The sequence below is a fragment of the Ranitomeya imitator genome, chromosome 2, assembly GCF_032444005.1.
Source record: "Ranitomeya imitator isolate aRanImi1 chromosome 2, aRanImi1.pri, whole genome shotgun sequence".
NCBI lineage: Eukaryota > Metazoa > Chordata > Amphibia > Anura > Dendrobatidae > Ranitomeya > Ranitomeya imitator.
In genome coordinates this window covers 647,789,126-647,798,446 of record NC_091283.1, presented here as the reverse complement: position 1 = coordinate 647,798,446, position 9,321 = coordinate 647,789,126, and positions in this window count along the sequence as shown.

Below are 9,321 nucleotides of genomic sequence, written 5' to 3'. Positions count from 1 at the left end.
CACATTTGGCTTTTTAAATGTTTTTATATGGTTGTATACTTGTCTTTTTTTAATTTAACTAAAAATCATTTTAAGGTGATCCCCGGTTGTACGAAGATGGACACCATGTTGCGTTTGGAAAGCCCTTGATGTGCCTAAACAGTGAAAACCCCCACAAGTGACCTTATTTTGGAAACCACGCCCCTCACATATTTTATCCAGGGGTATAATGAGCATTTTAAACCTAAATGTACGACACTTGATAACATGAGGTTGTCATATAGAATGTGTCATTAGTGTTGAACGCAAGTGCTCGCTACTTCAGTTTGTATCAGGTGCTCGGGTATGCACCAAACATCATGGCTGCTCGAGTGACATGCTCAAGTCCCTGCCCCACATCTTTCGTGACTGTTTGACACCCCCAAAAAGACATGTGGAGATCTGCGATACTCCGTGCATACCAGAGCATCAGATACAAATTTGAGTACCGGGCACTTGCGCTCAAAACTACCCGTCATATTGTCACAATTTTTGTTTTCACTTTTGAAAAAAAAAACAATTCTAGCTCCAACCCTAACCTTAACACAAGCCCAACCCCACAGAATGGAGGAAAAAAAAAATAATTTTATAATTTTTTCTTCCAAGGGGGTGACAAAGGGGGATTTGATTTACTTTTTTTTTTATTTTGATCACTGTGTTGGACCCTATCACAGTGATCAAAATGAACCAATAGAAAAAAATTCCTATTGTTGCCGGGTTCTGGCAGGAAGATCTTGGCAGGTGCACAGAGCCAGCCATTTTCTTCCAGGAAGATGACTAGGAGAGCCGGAGAATGGAGCAGGAGGGCCCGGGGATGGCAGACATATCTGGGGGAGTTCGGGTACCCTATTTCTCTCTTCTCTTATATGCTAAATCAAAGAGGAGAGATAAATGGATTGTAAATATGCTTTTTTTGGTGATCACCGTTATTTGGTGAATAACGGCGATCATGTGACAGTGACCATAAAACTCGGCCCTGATCATGGTCTCTAGGGTTTCAGCTACCTCTGGTAGACGAGACCCCAGAGATTTTCCAACACTGAGTGGCGCTATAACCTTATTTCTCAGCGCCTTTTAAAAACGGCAGTGAGGATTAAGTACCCTTAACTGCTGCCCTTTACAGATGTATTGGCGGTTGTTAAGGGGTTAATGTAAATACAACTTTATACCTGCTAATCAATACAAAATAACTGCTGATAAACAACCGCTGACCAGCAAACAAGTAGTTTAATAGCTCATTTACACAGGCAGACCCAATTTCTGACGCACACTGAACGTCACATAATTCAGTGCCATATATATTCATAGTTCTTCGGCAGCACAGGCTCTGTACACAGGACACTGGGGAACAGAGAACGATAATCTTTTGTGCAAACCCAAAGATAATTTCATTCAACTACAACTAAAGCTACTTTCACACTTCCGTCTTCTGGCGGCCGTCACAATGCGTCGTTTTGGAGAAAAAACGCATCCTGCAAAGTTGCCCGCAGGATGCGTTTTTTTCTCCATTGACTTGCATTAGCGACGCATGGCCACATCCCAAGACCTCCTCTCAGCCTGCAAGTTCCGAATTTCTCAGCTGGCTAATAAAGGTCTTCTCTTATTTCTGCTGCACAGGGTATATAGGATCCGCAGAGCATTATGTAAGATGGGCCTTAGAGTAGATGTCTGTCTGAGATGCAGGGATGAATACGCGGACTTAATGCATGTTTTGGGCATGCTCCAAATTGGCTGAATTTTGGGGGAATGCAGGAAAACGAATCATGGAAGTTTATGGCCTTCCAATTCCGCTTAATCCCAAGACATGTATCCTGGGTTTGGTGGGGGACAAGATAAGGTCAGATCCAATAGTCTAATATATAATATAATTTGACTTTGTGTGTGGTTGCACACCTGGAAGGAAGCGGGGAGGAGTTGGAACATGGGGGGTGAAGGGGGTTAGTTTATTCAGTTTTGATGTTTTTTCTATATGGAAAATGTAACTTTTTTTTTGCAATATATATGTATGAGATATATAATGACAATGTTTCTTTATCATAGTTGAATTTGACAAATGGTTAAATAAATGTTTTTATATTTAAAAAAAAAAGTCTTCTTGACTTCCATTTCACTGTGCTAGCAGGATCAGAGCAAACAGTCCGGTCTTGGCATAGTTACATAGCTGCCTGGCGTATCAAAGCTGCAATCAGCAGTGCATAGGAGAGACCTTAGCACAAAATGCCGACCCTCTGCTCTACCCATTGATCCTGCGATCATTTTTTTAAAGTGCTACAATACCACAAGTGGGCCGTGGTATGCGACTGCATCACTTAAATGCCACTGTCAGAGATTCCCACTGCTGGCACCTTCAAAAAACTGTTCATCATAGGAAAAATATTACACAGTTCTTAGAAAAATAAATTTTCTATCTTTGTAATGTATAAATGTGCAGGGTGCTTCCGAGAGATGGCCACTCTTTATAACCATTCACCAACCTGACTTATAGATGACCATCCTAGACAAGAGACCCCTGCTCTATTGCATCAGAATTCCCCTCATAAGAAGTTTGCTAAATCACACAACCACACTTTTATATTAAGAATAGTTTATTGAATATATGTGTATGCATAGTACAGTGACTACAGAAAGTATTCATATCCCTTTAAATTTTTCACTTTGTTTCATTGCAGGAATTTGGTAAATTCAAAAAAGTTCATTTTTTTCTCATTAATGTATACCCTGCACCCCATCTTGACTGAAAAAAAAATAGAAATTTTTGCATATTTATTAAAAAAGGAAAAACAAAATATCACATGGTCATAAGTATTCAGACCCTTTGCTCATGCACTCATATTTAAGTCACATACTGTCCATTTCCTTGTGATCCTCCTTGAGATGGTTCTACTCCTTCAGCGGAGTCCAGCTGTGTTTAATTTAGCTAACAGGACTTGATTTGGCAAGGCACAGATCTGGGCAAGGTTACAAAAGAATTTCTGCAGTACTCAAGGTCCCGAAGAGCACAGTGGCCTCCATAATCCTTAAATGGAATTAGTTTGGGACCACCCAAAGTCTTCCTAGACCTGGCCATCCAGCCAAACTGAGCAATCGTGGGAGAAGAGCCTTGGTGAGAGGGGTAAAGAAGAACCCCAACATCACTGTGGCTGAGCTCCAGAGATGCAGTATGAAGATGGGAGAAATTTCCACAAAGTCAACTATCACTGCAGTCCTCCACCAGTCAGGCCTTTATGGCAGAGTGGCCCGACGGAAGCCTCTCCTCAGTGCAAAACATATGGAAGCCCGCATAGAGTTTGCTAAAAAAACACATGAAGGACTCCCACACTATGAGAAATAGTGGGCGGCGCGGTGGCGCAGTGGTTAGCCTTGCAGCGCTGGAGTCCTGGGTTCAAACCCCACCAAGGACAACATCTGCAATGTTCTCTATGTTCTCTCCGTGTTTGCGTGGGTTTCCTCCGGGCACTCCGGTTTCCTCCCAAATTCCAAAGACATACTGATAGGGAATTTAGATTGTGAGCCCCATCAGGGACAGTGATGATAATGTGTACAAAATGTAAAGCGCTGCGGAATATGTTAGCGCTATATAAAAATAAAAATAAAGATTATAAAAAAATAAATAAGATTCTCTGGTCTGATGAGATGAAGATAAGACTTTTTGGTGATAATTCTAAGTGGTATGTGTGGAGAAAACAGGCATTGCTCATCACCTGCCCAATACAATCCCAACAGTGAAACATGGTGGTGGCAGCATTATGCTATGGGGGTGTTTTTCAGCTGCAGGGACAGGACGACTGATTGCTATTGAAGGAAACATGAATGCAGCAAAGTAAGTACAGAGATATCCTGGATGAAAACCTCTTCTAGAGTGCTCTGGACCTCAGACTTGACTGAAGGTTCACCTTCCAACAAGACAATGACCCTAAGCACACAGCTAAAATAACAAAGAAGTGGCTTCAGAACAACTCTGTGATTATTCTTGACTGGCCCAGCCAGAGCCCTGACCTAAACCCAATAGAGAATCTCTGGAGAGACCTGAAAATGGCAGTCCACCAACATTCACCGTCCAACCTGATGGAACTGGAGAGGATCTGCAAGGAAGAATGGCAGAGGATCCCCAAATCCAGGTGTGAAAAATTTATTACATAATTCCCAAGACTCATGGCTGTACTAACTCAAAAGGAGCTTCTACTCAATACTGAGCAAAGGGTCTGAATACTTATAACCATGTGATATTTCAGTTTTTCTTTTTTAATAAACTTGCAAAAATTACTACAGTTCTCTTTTTTCAGTCAAGATGGGGTGCAGAGTGTACATTAATGAGAAAAAAATGAACTTTTTTGAATTTAGCAAATGGCTGCAATGAAACAGTGAAAAATTTAAAGCGGCCTGAATACTTTCCATACCCACTGTATATCTCCCATCGGGTACACATAAAACACTACACTTCATTGCACTAAACACACTATATAAATACATTATAGTCAATACTAAATACGAGGGGCGATCCAAAAGTAATGATAATCGGTTATTTCTATTGCACACAGAAATTAAAATAAAATGTTTTCTTCTCTCTTAGGTACCCACTAGTCCAGGAAAAAAAAATTACTTAAATAGACCACGATTCCCGGGAGCTACATTCATTTGAATATGAACTGCCGAGGAGTGAACATCAAAATGGAAAAAAACGAGCTCAGAGTCGTCATCAAATACCTCTGCTTGAAAAAAATGACTACCAAAGACATACACAGCGACTTGGTGGAAACATTGGGGGACTCTTCTCCTCCATATTCCACAGTTGCACGCTGGGCCAAGGAATTTAAGCTGGGAAGAACATCGACGGAAAATGAACATCGTGAAGGACGCCCAACCACGTCCCTCAATGAAGAAAACGTGAAAAAAGTTGAAGAAGTTGTATTGGCAGATCGAAGCGTGACTATCAGGCATGTAGCTGAGGTCACAGGGATGTCAAATGGCAGTATTCAAAGAATCCTTGCAAAAGAATTGCATATGAGAAAGGTCTCCGCGCGTTGGGTGCCAAAAATGTTAACCGACGAACAAAAGAAGAAACGAGTTGACATTTCAATAGCAAATCTCGAAAAGCTCCAAGCAGACAAGGAAAATTTTTAGTCACGTTTTTTGACCATGGACGAGACCTGGATCCACCACTTTGATCCCGAAACTAAACAACAATCGATGACATGGAAACGAGCCGACGAACCGACGCCGAAGAAATTCAAAGTGTCAAGCTCAGCAGGGAAGGTTATGGCGTCCGTTTTTTGGGACGCTGAAGGAATTATTATGGTGGACTATTTGGAGAAGGGAGCCACTATTACGGGCTCCTACTACGCAGAACAAATAAGAAGATTGTGGGAGGCTATCAAGGAGAAAAGGCGCGGCAAACTGCGGGCTGGAGTGCTGTTTCACCAAGATAACGCGCCGGCTCACAAAGCTGCTGTTGCCATGGCTACCATTCAAGAAGCGGGCTTTGAACTGGTGGAACACCCCCCAATTCACCAGATCTAGCCCCCAGTGACTTCTTTCTCTTTCCTCGGCTCAAGGAACACCTCCGGGGCAAGAAATTTGACGACAATAGCGAAGTGATAACCGCTGTGGGGGATTTTTTTGAGGGTCAAGATCAAGAATTTTTTTCGAAGGGAATTCTAAGTTTAGAAAAGAGATGGACTAAATGTATAGACTTGTTAGGAGACTATGTAGAAAAATAAATTTATTTTTTGACTATATTCATTGTGTTTAGTATTGATTATCATTACTTTTGGATCGCCCCTTGTATATGCCGCTTCACTTTGTGTTGTGATTTGCTGCACATCAGATGATCTGCAATTTTGATTAACATAAATAAACCTATAGAAAAATCCTGTTGAAATACTACTTAAAGGGGTTTTCCAGGCTTACAATATTAGTGACCTAGAGAAGGATTTGAGGTGTAGTGGTTGTTCTCAGGTCCCACAGCTAGTCAGGGGGATAGGAGCAGTTCCCAGAATTGGTTCCTACACAAAAGAATGGAGCCAAGCTGTTCACCGTTTACATTTGTCCGCCACCAAGGCTAAAACAGAGGAGCAATGGCAGTGTCGGATCCCCAGTGATCTGATATAGATGACCCATCTTCAGAATAGGTCATCAATAGGATACCCTCAGAAAATCCCTTTAAATATTCCTAAAATTCTTAATAAATACTAAAAATAAGCAGTTTAAAATCCATGGTGGCAACTAGATTAAACACTGGATGGAACTACTACAAAATGAAGAGGTGAAAATGAACAAAGGTAGGGATACCTCTATGGACTTTTTTTACCTAAATGCATGTATTTTTAAAGAAAAATCATTTTTACAATTGATTTAAAGTTTTGCTAAACTTTAGCAACATTTGCCTTGTGTAAGTAAACTCTTGTCTATGGCTGGCTGCATTAGTAAGCCGGTTATTTTTTCAAAATTGCAAAAGTGGCATATTTCTCCCATAAACTCCTATTTTTTTCCTTTGTAAAAAAAAAAAAAAAACGTGTTAGTGGATTTTTTAATGTTGCATTTGTGAATACAATTCCATGGGTTGTAATGGCAAAATCTTGGAACAGCATGATTCGCTATAAAAAAAATAAATAAATAAGATACATTAATATTTTAGTACAGTGTTAAACGGACAAAAAAGCTCCAAAAACAGCAATGAAAATACATCTAAAATGGCCGCAATTTTAAATCCATGCATTTTCAGGCCAGAGAACACTGCCAGAAAATGAGTTGAGGGTTAAAACTTGATGAACTAATTATAGTTATTAATAAACAGTGAAATTCCTTTGGCATAGGAAGAAGTGATGTTGGATTTCCATCAGGAAATAGTAGTCTTAATAGAAAAATAAAAAGTTATAGCTCTGGTTCACCTTTTTTCTTTTATTAAATATCACTCTGGTTTAAGAATAAAAATGGATAGACATCTGGTCTCCTAGAATATGGCTGTATGGCAACAAAAATGCTAAAGAATTGAAATCTATGTTTCGCCATACACATTAGCTGGCTGCCAGCCGAGCAATCGTTTGGCTATTATGGATGGCTCTCCTGTACACGAGAGTGCTTGTTCACCGAAACGTGTCTGTGTTCTCTATGAAAAACATGTCTGGCGGCGGCTCATCTCCGGGAGAGCAAAGTGACAGACATTAGTCTGTGGGCTGAACCTATCGATATTGGCGGTTCGGCTGACGTTAGCCTAATGTGTCTGGGGGGCCTTAAATAATAATAGCAGCGTTACACTGTTATCATGTGTGTGTGGTTACACTGTTATCATGTGTGTGTTCAGACTCTTCATCTGTAATAGTGTGAATGAAAAGTGGCATATTTTCCAATAGCAACAAATCAGATTCCGTATCTCAGTTTTATAAGCTCACTAGCTGAAGAGCCCGGCGTTGCCCGGGCATAGTAACTAACTGTGGTTAGTTATAACAAATTACAATGATTACATTGTACATAAAAACATTTCACATCATGTACTCAGCACTACAGATTTGCAACATAAATTAACTAAACGATTACCTAAGTATTGATAGTATTTTATTATCAACGCATTCAAGAGCCTTTTGGATAAACAACATTTTAGTTTTTTCCTTCCGATGCAAATATGAACAGATTTTTGGCAGTTCCAACTCTTGAACAGGCCACGTAAAGTTGACCATGAGAAAAGCATGGAGATTGCAAATCGATCACTACTACTTTCAAGGACTGTCCCTGAGCCTTGTTAATAGACATTGCAAATGTCAGTTAAACTGGAAACTGGAGGCCTTTAAAATCAAAAGGTAAATCAGATGGAATGAGAGGAATTCTTGGAATGAATGGGTCCTCTCCTTTGGCACATCCTGTTGCTGAGCTGTGTATCTAATTCTATCCTGTGCGACAGTCTGCTGAGCCGTGTATCTAATCCTATCCTGCGTGATACTGAGTGCTGAACTGTGTATCTAATCCTCTCCTGTGTGTTATTGTCTAATGAACCGTGTATCGAATCCTACCCTGTGTGATACTGTCTGCTGAGCCATGTATCTAATCCTATGCTGTGATAGTCTGCTGAGCTGTCTATCTAATCCTCTCCTGAGTGATACTGTGTGCTGAGCCGTGTATCTAATCCTATCCTGTGTGATACTGACTGCTGAGCCATGTATCTAATCCTCTCCTGTGTGCTATTGTCTGCTGAGCCGTGTATCTAATCCTATTCTGTGTGTTAGTCTGCTGAGCTGTGTCTAATCCTCTCCTAACAAACAGAATAGGATTAGATACACAACTCAGCACACAGTATCACACAGGAGAGTATTAGACACACAGCTCAGCAGACTGTGTGATACTGTGTGCTGAGCTGTGTATCTAATCCTATCCTGTGTGATACTATCTCCTGAGCCGTGTATCTAATCCTATCCTGTGTTACTGACTGCTGAGCTGTGCATCTAGTCCTATCCTGTGTGATACTGCGTGCCGAGCTGTGTATCTAATCCAATCCTGTGTGAGTCTGCCGAGCTGTGTATCTAATTCTATCCTGTCTCCTGAGCCGTGTATCTATTCCTATCCTGTGTGGTACTGGGCTGTGTATCTAATCCTATCCCGTGTGATACTGTCTGCAGAGCCATGTATCGAATCCTATCCTGTGTGATACAGTCTGCTGAGCCGTGTATCTAATCCTATCCTGTGTTACTGACTGCTGAGCTGTGCATCTAGTCCTATCCTGTGTGACACTGTGTGCCGAGCTGTGTATCTAATCCAATCCTGCGTGAGTCTGCCGAGCTGTGTATCTAATTCTATCCTGTCTGCTGAGCCGTGTATCTATTCCTATCCTGTGTGGTACTGGGCTGTGTATCTAATCCTATCCTGTGTGATACAGTCTGCTGAGCCGTGTATCTAATCCTATCCTGTGTGATACAGTCTGCTGAGATCTGTATCTAATCATATCCTGTGTGTTACTGTCTGCTGACCTGTGTATCTAATCCTATCCGTGTTACTGTCTGCTGAGCTGTGTATCTAATCCTCTCCTGTTTGATACTGGGCAGTGTACCTAATCCTATCCTTTGTGATACAGTCTGCTGAGCTGTGTATCTAATCCTATCTTGTGTGATACTGGGCTCTCCCTGCAGTCTGTGTCAGAGGGTGGTCTGTGTCGGCACGGTAATAATATATGTTATTTCCAGCTTTACAGAAGACTATAACACCATAGAAATGATAAGAATAATAGGCCTCAGTTACCACAACTGTCTACAAGGAAAACTGTTGCTCACAGCAACCAATCACAGCTCAGCTTCTTATAAACAGCTCTGGTGAAATGAA